Genomic DNA, 26,140 nt, shown 5'->3' with positions numbered 1-26,140 from the left:
GGTGGGTTGTCTCATTGAAGCCATCCTTAGGAACTGAGTTCTGTGTTTGTGATCCATGATACAGTTACTACCACGCATTGGGCCCGAAACCAATGGACCCTCTCGGCTTCTTAATCACCCTTGTCCTCTGTCCAGGAGTTGCAAGTAGTTTCTGGTGTTTGTAGTATGCTGGAGGCCGTGGGCAGCGCTGACCGAGGGGTGGGCTGTGATGCGGTAGGCACGTGGCCGGGCATGCCGGGCGCCCGTTTGGTGTCTCGGAACCCTGCACACATCGTTCGGGGCCGTATGTGGAAACCTCGGCCGGACTCCCTGCGGATGGAACCTGAATAGGCGATAAACCTGGACTAGAGACTTGAGTGTTTAGGTAGGCTGTGGCCGACACCCTCGCTGGGCTTCCGCTTGAAGGTTGCCGAGTACATGTCGTGTAAACGGCGGTAAGTGGTGAGAGCGTGTGTGTCGAAGTACACCCCTGCAGGGTTAACATCATCTATTCGAATAGCCGTGTCCGCGGTAAAGGACTTCTGGGTTGCCTATAACAGTTCATAGACAAGTGAAAGTGGATACTCTAAAATGCGCAAGATAAGCGTGAGTGCTATGGATGGCGTTCTCGTAGGGAGACGGGAGCGGATCCATAGTGGAGTATTGATATGGTGAATATGTGGACTCGTGTGCGCCACCTCAAAAGAGTTACTTGCAGTCGTAGTTAGGATAGCCACCGAGTCAAAGCTGGCTTGCTGCAGTTAAACTCCACCACCCCCTTTGTTGATACCGATGCATATGTAGATAGTTCTGATGTAAGTCTTGCTGGGTACATTTGTACTCACGTTTGCTTATTTTATGTTTTGCAGAGAGACGTCAGTCTCGCTAGTAGTTCCGTGTGGACTTCGACGTTTAGCTTGATACCTCAGCTACGATCTTGTGCCCTCGGCAGGATCTAGTAAATAGTCAGGCTTCTCAGCCTTTTTCATTTGTAGATGTCTGTACTCAGACATGTTAAGCTTCCGCATGTGTTTGACTTGTATGCTCTGAATGTTGGGTCATGAGACCATGTTTGTAATATCTGGCTCTTCGGAGCCTAATGAATAAATACTCTGAGTCGTAGAGTCTTGTTGTGATGCCATGTTGTATTTGCACATATCGAGCATATTGTGTGTATGATTGAAATGCTTGGTATGTGTGGGATCCGACAACCTAGTTGTTTATCCTTGGTAGCCTCTCTTATGGGGAAATGTAGTCTTGTGCTTCCATGAGCCATAGTAGTCCGCTACAGCCCGGTTCACCGGAGTCCTGCTAGCCCAGCACTACTGCTCCGGAACACTTGACTGGCCGGCATGTGATTCACTTCGTTCCTGTGTCTGTCCCTTCGGGGAAATGTCACGCGGTGACATCCGGAGTCCTGCCTAGCCTGCTACAGCCCGGGTTCCCGGAGTCCTGTTAGCCCAGTGCTACAGCCCGGATTCGCACGCTGCTGACCGACATGCTCGATGTTGATTCATGTATGCCTGTCCCCGTAAGTTAGTGCCACTTTGGGTTCACGACTAGTCATGTCGGCCCGGGTTCTCTGTCATATGGATGCTAGCGACATTATCATATACATGAGCCAAAAGGCGCAAACGGTCCCGGGCCATGGTAAGGCGACACCCGTGGGAATACCGTGCGTGAGGCCGCAAAGTGATATGAGGTGTTACAGGCTAGATCGGTGTGACTTAGAATCGGGGTCCTGACAGTAATACCCCGGCCCAAGTCGAGAGATGGTTGTGCACGAGGAGGGCGAGATCATGCAGACCGAACAGGACCAGAAGATGGAGCTCTCTAAGGTCTCGATGGACCTCACCGAGCTCCACTGCCCCTTGTGCCTCCGCCCCTTGACGCCTCCAGTGTATGAGGTTCGAATACACCTCGTCCGTTCGGCTGATTGAGCAAGGCGCAGGTTTCTTGATTGATGTGATGTTCGATTGATTTCTGCAGTGCAAGCGAGGGCACCTGGCCTGCGCGGACTACCGCGTCCTTATATATTCATTAGTCTTGCTATAAGTCACAGTAGATGCTATATAGGTCCGTCGGATCTTACATCAAGATCCGTGCTTTCAGATTTTATTTTTTCTCTCTTAAATCTCAGTCGAGTGAGACATAGCCACGCCATTAAACAGAGGCTCGGGCGCCATTAATGGAGACCTTGGGAGAGAGGTGGACGGCAGATGGAGGTCAAAGGGCTCTCCTCCCGATAAGCACGCGCAGGGGTCTGATCGCACTCCTCCCGATAGACATGCTTTGTGTGAATGCCTCCTGTTTGCTTTCTATATCAGATATGTGAATTATGCAATGCCATGTCTTTCAGCCAGTTATCATATATGTGAATTATGCACCGCCATGGAGCCAGGCATCATATATGTGAATTATCTCATGCCATATTTTTTTTTTCATTATGTATTCCATTTGTCAACAATCTGTGTATATTGAACTACTCTTCATGTGTATCAGCCATTTGAGCCGGTTATGGAAAAATCTGGAGTGAAAACAAGGTCTTCAGAGCAGGCAATGGTACCTGTTGAAGCATATATCTCGATGGTTACAGGGAGCTCCTCATAGGAGGATTCAGAGACAGATGACCAGTCCTATATCCCACCTGAGGTGTATGCTCTAAGTTGCAATGTTTGTATTTCTCATATGATGCATATGGTGTCTTGCATTGCTTAGTTTAGACATCATATGCACAATATTGAATTCTATCTGCTTAGTTTAGAGATCATACATGCGAGTGCCAGCTGCTTAGTATATGAATCAATTATGTCAATTATATCATGCCATCCTGTATACTTAGACAACATGTATGTGAATTATTTCATCCCAACCTATTTTAGAAAGACATCATATAGTTTTGTCATGTCATCCTGTTTAGGTACTCATCATATGTTGAATTATGCCATTATATCCTGTTAAGTTATCCATCATATATCTGAAACTGTGTCATGCTATTCTGTTTAGTTAGGCATCATATATGTGAAATTGTGTCATGCTGTCCTGTTTGGTTAGACAACATATATGTGAATTACCACATCTGTCTATCATACAATGTCTGTACGTTCAATTTCTTTTCTTCTTTATCAGCCATTTGAATTGGAGGGGGTGATGGCAGTATCTAAGGGAGCAAAAACCCGTTCTTCACAAAAGACAGTGCTACCCGTCGATGCAGATAGAACCATGGTTGTACTGGCCCACAAACTAGCCCCACCACACATAATCGAGACTCTTCCAGATTGCACACTTACACCGTTGGGCAGAGAACCAGCTACAACCCATCTAACCGCAACCCCAGCGGATAGTAACCCACTTATAGTTGACAAAGCACCATGTCCACCATAGAGTACCCCCACACGAGCAGTTTGTAAAGCTACTGCGGTGCCCAAAGCACGAAGACCACCACGGCTAACCCAAACTCCACGTTTAAAGCAGAAGAGCAACTGTTCTCAGGTCAGATTCCGTAGCTATGGTCCATACTCCTTTGCTGTTGCATCACTGTATTTACTCATACCAACTACTTTCGAATTTGAAGGATCCAATTGAAACTCCAATGGCGCAACAGGTATGTTTTAAACCTATTTCTTTAACTGGATTGCTGTTCTAACTTCTTGCTCTATGTTGATTTCAGTTTAAGTTGTATAAACAGTTATGTTCTCATGTGATGCACATTACAAGTGCTGCCAATGTTGTGTAGTTTCTCACACTTATATTCTGTCTATGCTGCTGTGTCTTAAAAATATATGAGTTGAACTGTGTCTCTATCTTGATTAGGGAACATAAACTAGAATGATATGGACAATACAGTGACCATAGTACATAGATATATGTTTGTTTCATGCTGTTATCCTGTCCACCTTACTACTGAACCGGTTTACCAAAATGAGTTTCGTATACTACAAGCTAAACCTGTGATGTGTCTGCTTGTTTCTCTTGTAGTATGCAAACAGAATATTGGAGAAGAGCACCCCACTAAGCAATGGTAGAGAAAGTAATGCAGATAAGGTTCAAGATAGTGAGACAACATTGTTGGTCTCCAAGAAAGGTGATAAAAACGATCTGGTAGACAGTGAGAAAACCCCACAGTCCTGCGTTGATGTAGTGTTCGAGTTACAGGCCAGTACCGCTGGCACAAGCACTTCGAACTTGCTGCCTGAATCACTTCGGCTTCTTCAGTCTCAGCTACAAGATGAAAGGCATCAGTCAGCTGTGCTGCGGCAAGAAGCCGAAGGATTGAGGAAGTCCCTGCAGAATTCAGATGCGTACTTTCTTGTGCAACAGCAAGCGCTAGAGGATTTAAGTGCCAAACAAGAGAAAGTTAATAAGCTTGCTAAGCATCTTGCCAGCATTATGGGTACCCAGGATATTGTTTCTTGAACTCTTCTGAAGTGGTTTCAGTTCTGGACTTGTTTTGTTGCGGCGTTTATATGCTGCTTTGTTCCCTATATTTGCACTGGTGGCGAACTTTGATGCCCAGTGGATGTAATATGTGTAATAGCCGTGATAGCCTAGCATAAGTTGCTTGCTTATTTATTTCCTTGTTGTCTTGTTTATTTGTTTGCTTGTAGTCAGTGCAGTTCTTTTTCCGCGGTTTGCTAGTGGCTACAATAACCTATTTTTTAAAACTAGGCCATAATAACCATGGGCTAATAATTACTGTAGTGACACTAGGCCTCCTATGGGCCGTAGAAACAGTGGGCCTCCTATGGGCCGTAGAAACAGTGGGCCTTCTACGGGCCGTAGAAACAATGGGCCTTCTACGGGTCGTATCATCAATGGGCCTTATACGGGCCGTATGATCGATTGGCCAAACATGGGCCAATAACAGGCCGCATTATGGCCGTAAACGGGCTAGAGTTGGAATAGTCCGTTCATGGGCTGACCATAATGGGCCATCGTTAATAGGCCGTATTTGATGACGCTATGAAAACGACCCAACGTATTAACGGACCACAAACGGGCCGACTATAACCATGGGCTGAATTTGGCCCACATGCAGAAAATGACAGTAACGTGCCGTAAGTAAACGAATGCTGGAAATGAGCCCAAGAATAAATGGGCTCTGGGAAGGCCGAAAGATAACATGGGCTGGACACGGCCCAATGGAATAACGGGCCGTTAATGGGTATAAAGTGATACACTGTTCATTAAGGGCCAGTTTCACCACGGGCCGTTAATGGGTGTAAAGTGATACACTGTTCATTACGGGCCAGTTTCACCACGGGCCGTTAATAGGCCAAGAGTTACGTAGGGCCTCATATGGGCCGAAAGACGTCATGGGCCATACATGGGCCAGAAGTGAAAACGGGCTGGAATCATATTGGATGGCCCAGTTGACGCTACTGGGCCTAATTCGGATAGGGCGTAACGGGCCTTGGGTTAGCGGGCTGTAAATGGGCTATATGCGAACAGGCCGTTAACAGGCTTTCCATGGGCCGGCCCGCCACCTTTTGACCAAGTCAAACGGGCCAACCTTTTCACAGGAATGGGCCTCTGTTGGGCCGTGCACGTGTCGACGTATCATAGGCGCCTTCTGTCCAATGAGTGGATGACATCTGTCCCAACGATGAGCCGACAAGTGTTTCCTCCAGCCAATGATGATTTTACACGTGGAAAATCCCCATTGGTCGGGGCTGTTAACGGGTTATCGGATCCAAAACCCGACCCGATAGCTTAACGGCGTTCTGTTACGGTGGATGCCATGTGTCGGTCACCCTTGACGAAAGCACTTCTGTGACGCGCGATTTATCGTCATGGAAGTGCACACTTCCGTGATGATAATTTTGGTAATGTCATGGAACACTTCTACGACAGCACAGGTATGACTATCTTGATTCTGTCATAAAATCGTCATGGATGTACATGCATGACAAAAAACGCGACCTACTGTGACAAACACGCATCATCATGAAAGTGTATTTTTTTGTAGTGCCCGCAGGCGGCGCGTGGCCCTCCAGGAGTGTCATTGTGCCACCCTCGGGCAGAGCAGCAACCTCCAGGACGCCCATGCTGGCGCCCACAGCGCGCTCTTCCCAGGGTGCGCGCAACGAGCAGCGTCACCGCGCTGAAGACCCCGGACACCGCAGTGGGAAGGGCCCTGTGCATCGTCCGCGGGACGAAGGAGTTCAGCATGCCCGCCGAAGTGCTGGCGAAAATGGCGCGCAGCCGCTGGGTCGTGATAGAGCTCCTTCTAACGTGGTTAGAAGTCGAAGTGCGCCATGGTCCATGCAGCTATCGCTGCCACCCACGCCAGTAGAAGCTTTGGTGCGCGCGCAGCTGCTCCTCGACTTCCTTCCTACTGCGGAAAAGCTCCACGAGCGGAGGGCCACCATCCGGAGCCTCGTCGCCGTCGCCAACAAAGATGATCCGCGACCAGTGGGACCCTCGGGCCGGCGCCCCACCGAGCCACCACATGCCAGTGCTGGGAGGACTGGGGTTGCTGCGGTTACGGTGCACTCTCCTCCTCCTCGCCAGCCGCCGCGGGCGTCGGCTCGTCATGACGACGCTTGTGATAACATCTCCATAGCGTCGTCCGACCCGCGGACCCACCGCGACCAGCGCCAAGTTCTTCGAGAACGAGCTCACGAAGATGCTCGAACCACTATCGAGCGCCGGCGTGATACACGCCACTAGTCAGACAATCGGGTGGGACCCGCTATGGACCACCCAGCGCCGGGGGGCTCCGGCAGCCTACCTTACGAGGTGGGCTGCCCAGCCTTTACCCATGAGCTGCGGCAGTTCCAGTGGCCGTCCCACCGCACGTTCAAGCCCGACGTCGGCGAGAAGTATACTGTCAAGACCCATCTGTCCGAGTTCCTCAGCATCTACACCATCGCGATGCAGGCCGCCGGAGCTCACGACGACAAGGTGCTTGCCAATTACTTCCCGTTGGCACTGAAGCCCAATGTTATGTCTTGGTTGATGCACTTGCCGACGGATTCCATTTCTTCTTGGTCGGATCTATGCCATGAGTTCGTTGGCGCCTTCACTGGGGGCCACCAAGCTCATGGCCAGGCCAGTGATCTGCACATCATTCCCCAGAAGGAAGGGGAAACCCTGCGCAAGTACATCCAGAGATTCAGCCGGGTGCAGTACAACATCCCGACGTTCATCCGCCGCTGTGATCAGCGCATTCCATCAGAATGTGCGCAACCGCAAGATGCGCGAAGAGCTGGCGATGACCAAGGTTAAGGATGTGGCCAAACTCTATGTTCTGGCCGATTGGTGCGCCCGGGCTGAAGAGCGAAGGAAGTACCCCGGCAATGACGCCGGCGCGGAAACCGACTCTACTGATGAAGACATCGCCGCCCCGACGAAGAAGGGCCGACGTCGCAATAGGAAACACAAGGGCAAGGTTGTGCTTGCCGTTGAGGGGTCTGACGACACCGGCGTGCCAAGAAGGTCAAGGCAGATGACCCCGGCAAGGAGATTGCCGGGTGCGTCGCCTGTCGGGCCTTAGCAGCTGCCGACAAGCCAGGGGGCTCCGGCAAGCAGTACTGCAAGATCCACCGCACCAAGGGCCACGACCTCCAGAACTGCCGGCAAGTCGAGCTGCTTGCTGAAAAGCAAAAGACCGAGTATGAGAGGCGGGACAAGGAGAAGGTCCAGGACGGTGCCGAGGGATCCGGCAAGAAGCATGGCGGCCAAGGAGGCCGCCGCAACAAGGACAACCAGCAAGAGAGGCCCGCCCGGGGCCATGATAAGAAGCAAGAAGACGATGATCATGACGAGGACGATGAGTCCGGCGAACAAGAGTTCCAGAAGGCTACGGAGGCCATGTGCGTCGACGATGGTGCCTCGCTGCATACTTCTCACCGCCAGCTCAAGAAGTGGGCGCGTGAGATTACAGCAGCGGAGCCGTCGTTCGACGCTCAGAAGCCGCTGAAGTGGTCCAGCACGCCCCTCATCTTTGACGCCGAGGACCACCCAGACCGCACAACCGCGGTCAGGTGTTTGCCATTGTTGGTCTCCCCAACGATACGCAACCTCAAGGTGAACAAGATGTTGGTCGACGGCGGGGCCGGCCTGAACTTGATCTCGCCCGTCGTGATCAAAAGGCTGCAAATCCCTGATGGAGACCTCGAGGAAACGGGCACGTTTCAAGGGGTCAATCCGGGGAGGAGCCAGCCGAAGGGGAAGGTCACGCTGCCTGTGACGTTTGGAGGAGAGTTGAACTACAGGATGGAGAGGATCGTCTTCGACGTGGCCGAGATCCCCTTGCCCAACAACGGGATCCTCGGCCGCCCGGCACTAGCCAAGTTCATGGCGGCGTCACACTACGCCTACAACATGCTAAAGATGCCCGTGCCGTTGACCATCATCTCCGTCCCCTCCGACAAGAAGGACGCGCTGATCTGCGCCGACCAACTCTATCGGGAAGCAGTTGCAGCAGCTGGCATCAAGGCACTTGCTCCTGCCGCTGAAGGCCTGGGGGAGAAGAAGAAGTCCGGCAAGACCTCTCGCACCCACTCCGGCAAGCACACCTCCTCGGAGTGTTGCGCTACCGTCGAGGACGTGCCAGAGAGCTTTACCGGCAAGAGCAAGAAATCCAGGGCCGAGCCACCGCAGACCAAGAAGGTGTCCATCAGGGAGGATGGCACGGGAGGGGCCTTCGCCATAGGCTCCACCCTCGACAGCAAATAGGAAGGCGCGCTCGTCACCTTCCTGCGGGTGAATGTCGACGTGTTTGTATGGCAAGCATCCGACATCCCCGGTGTTCCTAGGGAGGTGATTGAGCACCACCTAGCTGTATGTCCTCATGCGCGGCCCGTGAAGCAGAAGGTCAGAAAGCAGGCTCTGGAGAGGCAGGAGTTCATCACAGAGGAGATCAGAAAGTTGGAAGCAGCGGGTTTGGTGAGAGGAGTGCTCCATCCGACGTGGTTGGCCAATCCGGTAGTGGTGCGCAAGGCAAATGGGAAATGGAGGCTGTGTATTGATTACACAGATATCAATAAGGCTTGTCGACTCCATGGTCGGGTGTGATCTGTTGTCATTCCTCGATGCCTACTCGGGCTACCACCAAATCTTCATGACAAGAGAAGATGAAGAGAAGACACCATTCATCACCCCATGTGGTACGTATTGCTTTTTACGGATGCCTTTCGGGTTGAAGAGTGCTGGCTCAATGTTTCCAAGAGCTGTCCAAATTGGTTTTGAGCCCCAGCTCCATAGAAATATGGAGGCATACATGGATGACAAAGTGGTCAAAACCAAGGACGGGGCAACTCTTATGCAAGATCTGGAAGAGACATTTGCCAACCTGCGCAAGATCAACCTTAAGATGAACCCTGAGAAGTGTGTGTTCGGCATTCCGTGCGGCAAGCTTCTCAGATTCTTTGTGTCGCAGCGCGGGATCGAGGCAAACCCAGACAAGATCAAGGCTATTGAACAGATTGAGGCGCCCAAGCGGATCAAGGATGTGCGTTGGCTCACCGCCTGCGTTGCCGCCATGAGTCGATTCATCTCCAAGTCCACCGAGCGCGCCCTTCCTTTCTTCAAAATCTTGAAGAAGGCAGGCCCGATGGAGTGGACCCCAGAAGCCGAGGCGGCGTTGCAGGATCTGAAGAAATACCTTTCCTCCACGCCAATACTGGTTGCGCCTAAACCACAAGAGTCATTGCTGCTGTACCAAGCGACGATGAATAAACTAATCAGCGCCGCACTGGTGGCGCAGAGGGAGGTCGGCAAGGAGGCGGTGGCGACGGCAGCCCAGCGGATGGCAAGCCAAAGATCCCCCCGGCAGGGCCTGGTGCCGGCAAGGCAAGGCCCCCGGCAGGGTCTGATGCCACAAAGGCAGTGCCCGTGCAGTCGAGTGAGGTGGTGCAGAAGAAGAAGATGATGCAGCACCCAGTTTACTTTGTCAGCTCCCTCTTGCAGGGGGCTAGGTCGAGGTACTCCGGCGTGCAGAAATTGCCTTTTGGCCTCCTTATGGCCTCGAGGAAGCTGCGTCATTACTTCCAAGTCCATGAGATCACCGTCATCACCTGCCTCCCATTGCAACGGATACTGCATAACCCAGATGCGACTGGATTTGTCAAGTTTTGGGTTGAAGTTTGAAAGTACCTCGACAATCCAGAGCAGAGTCTTGGCGGAGTTCATTGCAGAATGGACCTCAACGCCCGACGAGGAAATCCAGGAGACCGCTCCCCGGCAAGGAAGCAGACCGTGACTGGATCATGTACTTTGACGGGGCTTTCTAACTGCAAGGCGCCGGTGCCAGTGTGCTGCTTGTCGCACCCACCGGAGAGCACCTCAAGTATGTGATCCAGATGCACTTTCCCAGGGAGATGTCCACAAACAACACTGCTGAGTACGAGGGGCTGCTTGCCGGTCTCAGGATCGCGGCATACCTCGGGGTGAAGAAGCTCATCGTCAGGGGTGATTCGCAGCTTGTCATCAGGCAAGTCAACAAGGATTACCAGAGCCCATTAATGGAGGCCTATGTAGATGAAGTGAGGAAGCTGGAGGAGCGCTTTGACGGTATCCAAGCGGAGCACGTTCCCCGAGCGGAGAATGACATCATCGATTACCTGTTGAAGCGTGCCACATTCAAGCTACCTGTGGAACCAGGTACCTTTTTGCTCCGGTTAACTCAGCCATCCGTCAAACCATCAATGGGGCGGAACAAGCGGAGATAATCAGGTCCCGGTGAGTACTTTCCTACCGAGCCCCCTGGGGCTGCCGGCAAGGATGCTGCCGTGGGCGCTGAGCCTGCCAAAGAGCAATTGGCTCCGGCAGGGCGTCAAGCCCTGGCCGTGGAGACAGCTGCTCCCATGGTAGAGGAAACGCCTTTGGTCCTTGCCGTCGAGCCCCAGGCTCCAGCGTGGGCGCAACATACTGTCCAATTCCTCCAAACAGGGGAACTTCCTGAGGAGCAGGAAGAAGCGGAAAAAGTAGCCTGTTGGTCTGCCCTGTACCAGTTCGTCGATGACGTCCTGTACAGGAGAAGGCCGAACAGTGTGAAATTGAAGTGCATCCCCCGGGAGGAAGGATTGGAGCTGTTGGCAGAGATACATGGAGGCATATGTGGCTCCCACATAGGGTCGAGGGCCCTTGCCGAGAAGGCGTTCCGGCAAGGTTTCTTCTGGCCCACCGCCCTCCAGGATGCGACGACACTAGTAACCAAGTGTGAAGTGTGTCAGCTCCACTCAAAGAAGCTTCATCAACTAGCTCAAGCCCTTCAAACGATCCCTCTCTCCTGGCCATTCTCGGTCTGGGGGCTCGAATACTGGGCCCCTTCCCCTGTGCTGTCGGGGGCTTTGAGTACTTGTACGTTGCAATCGACAAGTTCACAAAGTGGCCGGAAGTGGAAGTAGTGAGAAAGGTGACAGCACAGTCAGCCGTCAAGTTCTTCAAGGGACTGGTCTGCCGCTTTGGTGTGCCAAGCAGAATTATCACCGACAACGGCACGCAGTTCACAAGCCACACCTTCATGCAGTAAATTCAAGACCTCGGCAGCAAGGTCTGTTTTGCTTCTGTGGCACACCCCCGGAGCAACGGCCAAGCGGAGAGGGCGAATGCTGAAGTGTTGCGAGGCCTGAGAACGAAGACCTTTGACAGGCCGCACAAGAGCGGAAGGCGCTGGCTTGATGAGTTACCGGCGGTTCTTTGGTCAATCAGGACGACGCCAAATCGAGCCATCGGTCAGACACCCTTTGCCCTAGTATATGGGGCAGAGGCAGTTCTCCCCACGGAACTCATATACGGGCCACCTTGAGTGCTCACTTATGATGAGCTTGAGCAAGAGCAGTTGCGGCAAGATGACGCAATGCTCATCGAGGAAGATCGTCTTCGGGCGGTTGTGAGAGCGGCACGCTACGAGCAAGTTTTGCACCGCTACCATAGCTGCAAGGTTCATGCCCGAAGCTTTGAGGAAGGCGACCTTGTTCTTCGGCGCGTTCAGTCGGCCAAGAATACCAACAAGTTGACGCCAAAGTGGGAGGGCCCTTATCTGGTAATACGAGTCACCAGGCCCGGTGCAGTCCGCCTGGAGACCGAATATGCTGTCCCAGTGAGTAATTCCTGGAACATCGTGTTGGGGATCGTAACAGAAATTTAAAATTTTCTACGCATCACCAAGATCAATCTATGGAGTCATCTAGCAACGAGAGAGAGAGAGAGAGAGAGAGAGAGAGGAGTGCATCTACATACCCTTGTAGATCGCGAGCGGAAGCGTTCAAGAGAACGGGGTTGATGGAGTCGTACTCGTCGTGATCCAAATCACCGATGACCCTAGCGCCGAACGGACGGCACCTCCACGTTATACACACGTACAGAGCGGAGACATCTCCTCCTTCTTGATCTAGCAAGGGGGAAGGAGAAGTTGATGGAGATCTAGCAACACGACGGCGTGGTGGTGGAAGCACCGGGATTCCTGCAGGGCTTCGCCAAGCGCTACTTGAGGAGGAAGAGGTGTCACGGGAGGGAGAGGGAGGCGCCAGGGCTTAGGGTGCGGCTGCCCTCCCTCCCCTCCTCTATTTATAGGGGCTAGGGGGCGCATGCCCCCCTTGGAGATCCCATCTAGAGGCGGCGGCGGCCCCTCGGGGGGCAACGGCCCCCTTAGGGTTTTCAACCAGGGGGCGCATGCCCCCTCGGGGGGCAACGACCCCCTAGGGTTGCCAACCCTAGGCGCCTTGGGCCCTTGGGTGGGGCGCACCAGCCCACCAGGGGCTGGTTCCCATGCCACTCCAGCCCATGGGGCCCTCCGGGATAGGTGGCCCCACCCGGTGGACCCCCGGGACCATTCCGGTGGTCCCGGTACAATACCGGTGACCCCCGAAACTCTCCCGGTGGCCGAAACTGGACATCCTATATATAAATCTTTACCTCCGGACCATTCCGGAACTCCTCATGACGTCCGGGATCTCATCCGGGACTCCGAACAACTTTCATTTAACCACATACTAATATCTCTACAACTCTAGCGTCACCGAACCTTAAGTGTGTAGACCCTACGGGTTCGGGAGACACGTAGACATGACCGAGACAACTCTCCGGTCAATAACCAACAGCGGGATCTGGATACCCATGTTGGCTCCCACATGCTCCACGATAATATCATCGGATGAACCACGATGTCGAGGATTCAATCAATCTCGTATACAATTCCCTTTGTCAATCGGTACGTTACTTGCCCAAGATTCGATCGTCAGTATCCCAATACCTCGTTCAATCTCGTTACCGGCAAGTCACTTTACTTGTTCCGTAATGCATGATCCCGTGACTAACTACTTAGTCACATTGAGCTCATTATGATGACGCAATACCGAGTGGGCCCAGAGATACCTCTCCGTCATACGGAGTGACAAATCCCAGTCTCGATTCGTGCCAACCCAACAGACACTTTCGGAGATACCTATAGTGCACCTTTATAGCCACCCAGTTACGTTGTGACGTTCGGTACACCCAAAGCATTCCTACGGTGTCCGGGAGTTGCACGATCTCATGGCCTAAGGAAATGATACTTGACATTAGAAAAGCTTCAGCAAACGAACTACACGATCTAGTGCTATGCTTAGGATTGGGTCTTATCCATCACATCATTCTCCTAATGATGTGATCCCTTTATCAATGACATCCAATGTCCATGGTCAGGAAACCGTAACCATCTATTGATCAACGAGCTAGTCAACTAGAGGCTCACTAGGGACATGTTATGGTCTATGTGTTCACACATGTACTACGATTTCTGGATAACACAATTATAGCATGAACAATAGACAATTATCATGAACAAGGAAATATAATAATAAATATTTTATTATTGCCTCTAGGGCATATTTCCAACAGTCTCCCACTTGCACTAGAGTCAATAATCTAGTTACATTGTGATGAATCGTACACCCATAGAATTCTGGTGTTGATCATGTTTCGCTCGTGGAAGAGGCTTTAGTCAACGGATCTGCGACATTCAAATCCGTATGCACTTTACAAATATCCATGTCTCCATTTTGAAGATTTTCATGAATGGAGTTGAAGCGATGCTTGATGTGCCTGGTCTTCTTGTGAAACCTGGGCTCCTTGGCAAGGGCAATACCTCCAGTGTTGTCACAGAAGAGAGTCATCGGCCCCGATGCATTGGGAATAACTCCTAGGTCGGCAATGAACTCCTTCATCCAGATTGCTACATGTGCTGCCTCCGAGGCTGCCATGTACTCTGCTTCACATGTAGATCCCGCCACGACGCTTTGCTTGCAACTGCACTAGCTGACTGCCCCACCATTCAAAATATACACGTATCCGGTTTGAGACTTAGAGTCATCCAGATCTGTGTCGAAGCTAGCATCGACGTAACCCTTTACGATGAGCTCTTCATCACCTCCATAAACGAGAAACATATCCTTAGTCCTTTTCAGGTACTTCAGGATGTTCTTGACCGCTGTCCAGTGTTCCATGCCGGGATTACTTTGGTACCTTCCTACCAAACTTACGGCAAGGTTTACATCAGGTCTGGTACACAGCATGGCATACATAATAGACCCTATGGCCGAGGCATAGGGGATGACACTCATCTTTTCTTTATCTTCTGCCGTGGTCGGGCATTGGGCCGTGCTCAATCTCACACCTTGCAATACAGGCAAGAACCCCTTCTTGGATTGATCCATATTGAACTTCTTCAATATCTTATCAAGGTATGTGCTTTGTGAAAGACCTATGAGGCGTCTCGATCTATCTCTATAGATCTTGATGCCTAATATGTAAGCAGCTTCTCCAAGGTCCTTCATTGAAAAACACTTATTCAAGTAGGCCTTTATGCTTTCCAAGAATTCTATATCATTTCCCATCAATAGTATGTCATCCACATATAATATGAGAAATGCTACAGAGCTCCCACTCACTTTCTTGTAAACACAGGCTTCTCCATAAGTCTGTGTAAACCCAAACGCTTTGATCATCTCATCAAAGCAAATGTTCCAACTCCGAGATGCCTGCACCAGCCCATAGATTGAGCGCTGGAGCTTGCATACCTTGTCAGCATTCTTAGGATCGACAAAACCTTCCTGCTGCATCATATACAATTCTTCCTTAAGGAAGCCGTTAAGGAATGCCGTTTTGATGTCCATTTGCCATATTTCATAATCGTAGAATGCGGCAATTGCTAACATGATTCAGACGGACTTCAGCTTCGTTACAGGTGAGAAGGTCTCATCGTAGTCAACTCCTTGAACTTGTCGATAACCCTTAGCGACAAGTCAAGCTTTATAGATGGTAACATTTCCATCCGCGTCCGTCTTCTTCTTAAAGATCCATTTATTTTCTATCGCTCGCCGATCATCAGGCAAGTCTGTCAAAGTCCATACTTTGTTTTCATACATGGATCCTATCTCGGATTGCATGGCTTCAAGCCATTTGTCAGAATCTGGGCCCACCATTGCTTCTTCATAGTTCGAAGGTTCACCGTTGTCCAACAACATGATTTCCATGACAGGGTTGCCGTACCACTCTGGTGCGGAACGTGTCCTTGTGGACCTACGAATTTAAGTGGTAACTTGATCATGATCGTCATCATTAACTTCCTCTCTAGTCGGTGCAGGCACCACAAAAATATTTTCTTGTGCTGCGCTACTTTCTGGTTCGAGAGGGGTCATCTCATCAAGTTCCACTTTCCTCCCACTTACTTCTTTCGAGAGAAACTCTTTCTCCAGAAAGGACCCATTCTTGGCAACGAAGATCTTGCCTTCAGATTTGAGGTAGAAGGTATACCCAATGGTTTCCTTAGGGTATCCTATGAAGACACATTTTTCTGACTTGGGTTCGAGCTTTTCAGGTTGAAGTTTCTTGACATAAGCATCGCATCCCCAAACTTTAAGAAACGACAGCTTAGGTTTCTTTCCAAACCATAATTCATACGGTGTCGTCTCAACGGATTTCGACGGAGCCCTATTTAAAGTGAATGCGGCAGTCTCTAAAGCATAACCCCAAAATGATAGCGGTAGATCGATAAGAGACATCATAGATCACACCATATCCAATAGAGTGCGATTACAACGTTCGGACACACCATTACGCTGCGGTGTTCCAGGCGGCGTGAGTTGTGAAACAATTCCACATTTTCTTAAGTGTGTGCCAAATTCGTGACTCAAATATTCCCCTCCAAGATCTGATCGTAAGAACTTTATTTTCCTGTCATGTTGATTCTCAACCTCACTCTGAAATTCCTTGAACTTTTCAAAGGTCTCAGACTTGTGTTTCATTAAGTAGACATACCCATATCTACTCAAGTCATTAGTGAGGGTGAGAACATAACGATAGCCACCGCGAGCCTCAACGCTCATTGGACCGCACACATCAGTATGTATGATTTCCAATAAGTTGGTTGCTCGCTCCATTGTTTCGAAGAACGGAGTCTTGGTCATTTTTCCCATGAGGCATGGTTCGCACGTGTCAAATGATTCATAATCAAGAGACTCCAAAAGTCCATCTGCATGGAGTTTCTTCATACGTTTGACACCAATGTGACCAAGGGGGCAGTGCCACAAGTATGTGGGACTATCATTATCAACCTTACATTTCTTGGCATTCACACTATGAATATGTGTAACATCACGCTCGAGATTCATTAAGAATAAACCATTGACCAGCGGGGCATGACCATAAAACATATCTCTCATATAAATAGAACAACCATTATTCTCTAATTTAAATGAGTTGCCATCTCGCATCAAACGAGATCCAGATACAATGTTCATGCTCAAAGCTGGCACTAAATAACAATTATTGAGGTTTAAAACTAATCCCATAGGTAAATGTAGAGGTAGTGAGCCGACGGCGATCACATCGACCTTGGAACCATTCCCGACACGCATCGTCACCTCGTCCTTCGCCAGTCTCCGCTTATTCCGCGCTCCTGCTTTGAGTTACAAATATGAGCAACCGCACCGGTATCAAATACCCAGGAGCTACTTCGAGCGCTGGTTAGGTACACATCAATAACATGTATATCACATATACCTTTTGTATTGCCGGCCTTCTTATCCGCTAAGTACTTGGGGCAGTTCCGCTTCCAGCGACCGTTTCCCTTGCAATAAAAACACTCAGTCTCAGGCTTGGGTCCATTCTTTGTCTTCTTCCCGGCAGCTTGCTTACTGGACGCGGAAACTCCCTTGCCGTCTTTCTTGAAGTTCTTCTTACCCTTGCCTTTCTTGAACTTAGTGGTTTTATTCACCATCAACACTTGATGTTCCTTTTTGATCTCCACCTCCGCTGATTTCAGCATTGAATGTACCTCAGGAATGGTCTTTTCCATCCCCTGCATATTGAAGTTCATCACAAAGCTCTTGTAGCTAGGTGGGAGCGACTGAAGGATTCTGTCAACGACCGCGTCATCCGGGAGATTAACTCCCAGCTGAGACAAGCGGTTGTGCAACCCAGACATTTTGAGTATGTGTTCGCTGACGGAACTATTCTCCTCCATCTTACAACTGTAGAACTTGTCGGAGACTTCATATCTCTCGACCCGGGCATGAGCTTGGAAAACCATTTTCAGCTCTTGGAACATCTCATATGCTCCGTGCTGCTCGAAACGCTTTTGGAGCCCCGGTTCTAAGCTGTAAAGCATGCCGCACTGAACCAGGGAGTAATCATCAACACGTGTTTGCCAGGCGTTCATAACGTCTTGGTTTGCTGGGACGGGTGCTTCACCTAGCGGTGCTTCAAGGACATATGATTTCTTGGCAGCTATGAGGATGGTCCTCAAGTTCCGGACCCAGTCCGTATAGTTGCTACCGTCGTCTTTCAGCTTGGTTTTCTCTAGGAACGCATTGAAGTTGAGGTTGACATTAGAGTGGGCCATTTGATCTACAAGACATATTGTAAAGATTTTAGACTAAGTTCATGATAATTAAGTTCATCTAATCAAATTATTAATGAACTCCCACTCAGACAGACATCCCTCTAGTCATCTAAGTGATACATGATCCGAGTCAACTAGGCCGTGTCCGATCATCACGTGAGACGGACTAGTCATCATCGGTGAACATCTTCATGTTGATCGTATCTGCTATATGACTCATGTTCGACCTTTCGGTCTCTTGTGTTCCGAGGCCATGTCTGTACATGCTAGGCTCGTCAAGTCAACCTAAGTGTATTGCGTGTGTAAATCTGGCTTACACCCGTTGTATGCGAACGTTAGAACCTATCACACCCGATCATCACGTGGTGCTTCAGAACAACGAACCTTCGCAACGGTGCACAGTTAGGGGGAACACTTTCTTGAAATTTTAGCGAGGGATCATCTTATTTATGCTACCGTCGTTCTAAGCAAATAAGATGTAAAAACATGATAAACATCACATGCCATCAAATAGTGACATGATATGGCCAATATCATTTTGCTCCTTTTGATCTCCATCTTCGGGGCGCCATGTTCATCATTGTCACCGGCATGACACCATGATCTCCATCATCGTGTCTTCATGAAGTTGTCTCACCAACTGTCACGCCGAAGATGCAACCCTATCCTAAAGGAACTCGACGGTCCCACCAAGGATAGAAGCGCATCTTGAAGACGCTTTTGCAAGGTGGATATCATTACATCAACATTACATAATATTTGGGGATACATACAAGGCATACAAATGCCGCAAGAATACATCAATACATCAAACATAAGATCAACATCCGGCTACAGATGAATCATAAACAGAAACTCAAACGACATCCACCCTGCTAGCCCAAGCTGCCGACCTGGAACCTATCCCCTGATCGAAGAAGAAGCAGAAGAAGAACTCCAAATCAAGGCAAACATCGCTCTCGCGTCATGATCATCGCGAACCTGTACCTGCAACTGGCGTTGTAGTAATCTGTGAGCCACGAGGACTCAGCAATCCCATTACCATGGGTGTCAAGACTAGCAAAGCTTAAGAGGTAAGGAAGGGGTAAAGTGGTGAGCTTGCAGCAGCGACTAAGCATGTATGGTGGCTAACTTACGCAAAGAAGAGCGAGAAGAGAAGCAACGGAACGGTCGTGAAACTAGCAATGATCAAGAAGTGATCCTGAACTCCTACTTACGTCAAACATAACCCAGAAACCGTGTTCACTTCCCGGACTCCGCCAAGAAGAGACCATCAGGGCTACACACGCGGTTGATGCGTTTTAATTAAGGTCAAGTGTCAGGTTCTCTACAACCGGATATTAACAAATTCCCATCTGCCACATAACCGCGGGCACGGCTTTCGAAAGATAATACCCTGCAGGGGTGTCCCAACTTAGCCCATTATAAGCTCTCACGGTCAACGAAGGATATTCCTTCTCCCGGGAAGACCCGATCAGTCTCGGAATCCCGGTTACAAGACATTTCGACGATGGTAAAACAAAACCAGCAAAGCCGCCCGAATGTGCCGACAAATCCTGATAGGAGCTGCACATATCTCGTTCTCAGGGCACACCGGATTGTCCAAGCTTCCGGTAGGACAGACCAGAGTTGCTCCTGGTGGCCACCGGTGACTGACAGGTTCGACCAACACTCGAAGGAGCACTGGCCCGGGGGGGGGGTAAATAAAGATGACCCTCGAGAGCGCGACTCCCAAGGGAAAAAGGCTAGGTGAGGCAAATGTAAAACCAAGGTTGGGCCTTGCTGGAAGAGTTTTATTCAAGGCGAACTGTCAAGGGGGTCCCATAAATCGCCCAACCGTGTAAGGAATGCAAAATCCGGGAACATAACACCGGTATGACGGAAACTTGGGCAGCAAGAGTGGAACAAAACACCAGGCATAAGGCCGAGCCTTCCACCCTTTACCAAGTATATAGATGCATTAATAATATAAGAGATATTGTGATATCCCAACATAAACATAATCCAACATGGAGCAATCTTCATCTTCACCTGCAACTAGCAACGCTATAAGAGGGGCTGAGCAAAAGCGGTAACATAGCCAAACAACGGTTTGCTAGGACGGATGACAAAGGTTAGAGGTTCATGGCAATTTGGGAGGCTTGAGGAGCAAGTGAATAGGTAGCGCAGCAAAGCGATAGAACGAAGCAACTAGCATAGCAATGATAGTAATGAGATCCAAGGTGACGGTCATCTTGCCTGAAATCCCGCTAGGAAGAATAACGAGTCCAAGAAGAAGATGAAGCCACGAAGACGAACGAATCCTCACGATCGCAACGACACGGGAACTATCGAGAAGAAGCACACAACAAGGTAAACACACCACACATGAACAAAGCATGATGCTCAACCAAGTATGATGCATGACAAGGCTCTATGAAGCTACTCCTGACAAAGAGATGATGCATACAAGAACAACACATGAAGGCAAGTTTAAATGAGGCCGGAAACAACATATAACAAATCCGGTAAGTCCTCATATGCAAATTTCGAAATTGGTCCAGAACTGAATAAACCTTATGTTCAAGTTGTTAAATAGCAAGTTAAAGAGCACCATGATGATCTACACGAAATTCTAGCCAAGTTACATATAAAGTTCATTAGATTCGGAGCTACGGCCTAGAAGATATGAGCAACACAAGATAAACATGGCATTGATGCAAAATGCATGCAAACATCAAGCAAACACCTCAAAACAAGAATGCAACATGATAATATGAAACTACATACAAATCTAAGCAAGTTTCATATAGAGCTTGCTCGAAACGGAGCAACGGTGCAACACAGACACTCCAAACAAGTCATGGCAACAATCTGTCCAAAACAGCAACTATGCATCTAGCAAGCATCAAAACAATATGCTACAGCAACTCAACATGACAACAAGAGGGATGGGAATGATGTACAGGTAAAGCACAACAAAACATGAACACTGAGCTATCCCCAGAAAACACTAGAACATGCTCAAAAGGACATGGCAAGATTGCAAATAATAACAGGTTCACAGACTTGGCAGAAATACTGGACATGGCAGAAACAGCATCAGGTAGCAATATTCAGAGCATGAAATCAACATGCTACAGGAACTTAACATGGCAAAACAAGGCATGGAATGAATCTACTCAAAGCATATAACAAATGTCCCTTACTGACCATAACCAAAAAGGACCAGAAGATATGATGACAACCATGTAAACATAGCAAGTTTCGTTATCAGGTTTCAAACTTGGCAGAAAACAGAGCATGGCAGAAACTGTAATATGAAGGCATCTTGGTGAGCTTGATGCATTCACCACAAAGCAATGCATGACAAAACAAGCATACCTACAGCAAGAAGGCATGTTTATGAAGCTATGCATGGCAAGAACAAATACATAGCATGTATGAAACAACTACAACAAGCTTGGCAAAAATGAATAACACGTAAACAATCTGCCAGGAACATTTTATAGCAAACATAGAGCAAGATTGAGTCATGCTATGGTTCTCCATAATTGCAAAAAAGGGCAGGAATGGATCAATTACAACACTATCTACAAAACATCCTTACTGAACATCTCCAAAATATGCATGGATCTCTCTGTAGCATCAAGTTTACAAGGCAACAAAATAACAGCAGACAAAGACTTGGAGAAATCACTAAGTCTCTGAAATCGAAAACATTACGGGGCCTAGTTTGCATGCTTGTGCTAGTCACCACAAAGATCACAAAAATACATGGCATACACCCTTGGAAAAATGGAATGGCATACAACAAAACACATGTAGAGCTCATACTCATAAGATGCACAGATTAAATGCAACAAAAATAACAAATTACCAAGTTCTGCTAAGAACCAGCAGATAACAGCAACTAGATCTTTTGCAACAATGATTTGGGCATCAAGATGAACTCAAATGAACTTGGTGCAATGGAACAAAATGAAGAGAATCACGAGACGAACAATTCGATATATCATACATGCAAAATGGATCTACGAGCAGAAAGTTACGCTAGGTCAAACAAGTGCACATGAGATGAAAAATTCTAGGACTTGGTCAAAATCAGGAAAAAAACAGGTGAGCCTCACATAGCTATATCGCGCACAGAGCGGGTTTTAGAGGGATTGCTCACCAATGGGCTCGGCCCATGTGACGAGGAAGTGAGGCAGGCCGATGGGTGAAACTGGGCTGGGCCGCGGCTGGAGGAGGCCCAGGACGGGGCCCACGTGGAAAGTGGCAAGGCGGGCCGGCGGATCTGGGCTGGACCACGGGGCCCACGCAGCTGGCAACAAGGTCAGGGCACTGGGCGTCGTCGCCCTCCCGACGATTGAACGGCGACGGATCGGGGCTCCGGCGCCGGGGAGCTGCTCCGGCGAGAGGAGGACGCCGGAGAGGGCCGGACGAGGAGCTGCAGCGGGGAGACGGCGGATCCGGGGCGAGGTCGGCGGCTCGCCCAGATCGGTGGCGGCAGGGCTTCCCGCAGGCGTGCAGCGGGGACGGGAGGAGGCGGCAAGGCGCGCCGGCGGGGAGTGCTCGGGAGCAGCCCGAGCTGCGGGCGCGGGGAGGCGATGCGGGGCAAGGCAGGGAAGGCGCGGCGGCGGAGGGAGAGGCGCGACCGGGCGGCGACCGGCGAGGGGATTGAACGAGGCACGGGGCGGCGCCCAAGCGCGGGAGGCATCGGGCGGCACGCGGTGGCTCCGGGCCCAGATGGGCTTCCCAGGGCCCAAACTGGGTCCTGTCGGGCCCTGCGGGAGGGAGGTGGCTGGAGCCACTTGGCGGCGGAGGAGAGGTGGGAGGTGGCTGGCGGCGGCGCGGATCCCAATGGAGGCCACGGTTCCAAAAATAGGAAGGCTGGGGCGTTCATTTATAGGCAGAAGGGTTAGGAGAGGGGGTTTCGGAGCTCTCTGATCGCAATTGAACGGTTCCGGACGGAGGGGAAACTAGGAGAGTCCAAACGGGGTGCGGTTTTCGCCCACGCGATCGTGATCGAACGACCGAGAGCATGGTGGAGACTTAGAGGGGTTTTGGGGCTGTTTGAAGGGGGGTTTTGCTGCAACACACAAACGGACTTTGCGGATACCCGGTTAACCGTTGGAGTACCAAACGACCTCCAAATGGAACGAGACTTGACCGGTGGTCTCCGGGTGGTATACCAAGGCCACTTGACAAGACTTGGTCCATTCCGAGGACGTTCAACACCCGCTCACGAAAAGAAACAAGAGGGGTGCGCCGGAGGAGTTGGGAGTGCCGGATTGCAAAACGGACAACGAGGAAAAAGCTCGGATGCATGAGACGAACACGTATGCAAATGCGATGCACATGATGACATGATATGAAATGCAGATGATGACATGGCAAAATGCGACACGAAGGCAAATGACATGACAACAACGACGAATAACTTGCAGACACCTGGCGCATCGGATCCGGGGCGTTACACCAACTATTACTTCTACTACTATGGCTAACGGTTAGCAATAAAGTAAAGTAATTACATGGCGTTTCAGTTGACACGCAGGTCATAAATAAATTAAGACAACTCCTATGGCTCCTGCCGGTTGTCATACTCATCGACATGCAAGTCGTGATTCCTATTACAAGAACATGATCAATCTCATACATCACATATATCATTCATCACATTCTTCTGGCCATATCACATCACATGACACATGCTGCAAAAACAAGTTAGACGTCCTCTAATTGTTGTTGCAAATTTTTTACGTGGCTGCTATAGGTTTCTAGCAAGAACGTTTCTTACCTATGCCAAAACCACAACGTGATATGCCAATTTCTATTTACCCTTCATAAGGACCCTTTTCATCGAATCCGATCCGACTAAAGTGGGAGAGACAGACACCCTCTAGCCACCTTATGCAACTAGTGCATGTCAGTCGGTGGAACCTGTCTCACGTAAGCGTACGTGTAAGGTCGGTCCGGGCCGCTTCATCCCACGATGCCGCCGAATCAAGATAAGACTAGTACCGGCAAGTAACTTGACAAAATCGACGCCCACAACAACTTGTGTTCTACTCGTGCATAGAAATTACGCATAGACCTAACTCATGATGCCACTGTTGGGGATCGTAACAGAAATTTAAAATTTTCTACGCATCACCAAGATCAACCTATGGAGTCATCTAGCAACGAGAGAGAGAGAGAGGAGTGCATCTACATACCCTTGTAGATCGCGAGCGGAAGCGCTCAAGAGAACGGGGTTGATGGAGTCGTACTCGTCGTGATCCAAATCACCGATGATCCTAGCACCGAACGGACGCCACCGCCGTGTTCAACACACGTACGGAGCGGAGACATCTCCTCCTTCTTGATCCAGCAAGGGGGAGGGAGAAGTTGATGGAGATCCAGCAACACGACGGCGTGGTGGTGGAAGCAGTGGGATTCCTGCAGGGCTTCGCCAAGTGCTACTAGAGGAGGAAGAGGTGTCACGGGAGGGAGAGGGAGGCGCCAGGGCTTAGGGTGCGGCTGCCCTCCCTCCCCTCCACTATATATAGGGGCTAGGGGCGCATGCCCCTCTTGGAGATCCCATCTAGAGGGGGGCGGCGGCCCCTCGGGGGGCAACGGCCCCCTTAGGGTTTTCAACCAGGGGGCGCATGCCCCCTCGGGGGGCAACGGCCCCCTAGGGTTTCCCATGCCACTTCAGCCCATGGGGCCCTCCGGGATAGGTGGCCCCACCCGGTGGACCCCGGGACCCTTCCGGTGGTCCCGGTACAATACCGGTGACACCCGAAACTCTCCCGGTGGCCGAAACTGGACTTCCTATATATAAATCTTTACCTCCGGACCATTCCGGAACTCCTCGTGACGTTCGGGATCTCATCCGGAACTCCGAAAAACTTTCGGTTAACCGCATACTAATATCTCTACATCACCGAACCTTATTTGTGTAGACCCTACGGGTTCGGGAGACACGTAGACATGACCGAGACAACTCTCCGGTCAATAACCAACAGCGGGATCTGGATACCCATGTTGGCTCCCACATGCTCCACGATAATCTCATCGGATGAACCACGATGTCGAGGATTCAATCAATCTCATATACAATTCCCTTTGTCAGTCGGTACGTTACTTGCCCAAGATTCGATCGTCGGTATCCCAGTACCTCGTTCAATCTCGTTACCGGCAAGTCACTTTACTCATTCCGTAATGCATGATCCCGTGACTAACTACTTAGTCACATTGAGCTCATTATGATGATGCAATACCAAGTGGGCCTAGAGATACCTCTCCATCATACGGAGTGACAAATCCCAGTCTCGATCCGTGCCAACCCAACAGACACTTTCGGAGATACCTGTAGTGCACCTTTATAGCCACCCAGTTACGTTGTGACGTTTGGTACACCCAAAGCATTCGTACGGTGTCCGGGAGTTGCATGATCTCATGGTCTAAGGAAATGATACTTGACATTAGAAAAGCTTCAGCAAACGAACTACACGATCTAGTGCTATGCTTAGGATTGGGTCTTGTCCATCACATCATTCTCCTAATGATGTGATCCCTTTATCAATGACATCCAATGTCCATGGTCAGGAAACCGTAACCATCTATTGATCAACGAGCTAGTCAACTAGAGGCTCACTAGGGACATGTTATGGTCTATGTGTTCACACATGTATTACGATTTCCGGATAACACAATTATAGCATGAACAATAGACAATTATCATGAACAAGGAAATATAATAATAACCATTTTATTATTGCCTCTAGGGCATATTTCCAACACATCGAGCATCTTCGCAAGTTTTACCCATAAGCCGCGGCTTGCCGGGCCCCGCAGCAAGCCACCTTTTTGTACAAGCTTTGCCGGCAAGGCATGTAACTCTATGTACAAAGCCAGGCGCAGACCCTGAGCACAAATAAATGAAGCGCTGGCGCCCTAAGTTATAGCATTAATTCTAGGTCGAGTCTCTTCCTTGGTTAGGGTTGATAGTGCTTAGAGGTGACTAACCCCTAGCCTAGAGGTCGAGTTCGCGTCTCTCTATTCTTTTCTGTCCTCCTTTGGTTCACAGGGCACTTGGGCACTTCTGCTGAGCTACTTGGAAGAAAGGGAACAGACCGGCGTCCTGACCCCGGCAAACCAAAGTTGCCGAGGGCTGCAAGTATAAGGATCCAACCGAGGCAAGACAAGGTTGCCAGGGGCTGCAGATCCAGATAAGTCTTTCATCCTCTGTCATGCAATTCGGAATGGAACTGGGGCATGTGAAACCTCGTTTTATCTCCGGGTTACCGTGCTCCCCTTTTTCCTATACCTAAGGATTATCTCCTGGGTCCGGATTTGGTTGTA

Source organism: Triticum aestivum, chromosome 5D (genome assembly GCF_018294505.1).
Source record: "Triticum aestivum cultivar Chinese Spring chromosome 5D, IWGSC CS RefSeq v2.1, whole genome shotgun sequence".
Classification (NCBI taxonomy): Eukaryota; Viridiplantae; Streptophyta; class Magnoliopsida; order Poales; family Poaceae; genus Triticum; species Triticum aestivum.
This window is presented reverse-complemented; position numbering follows the sequence as displayed.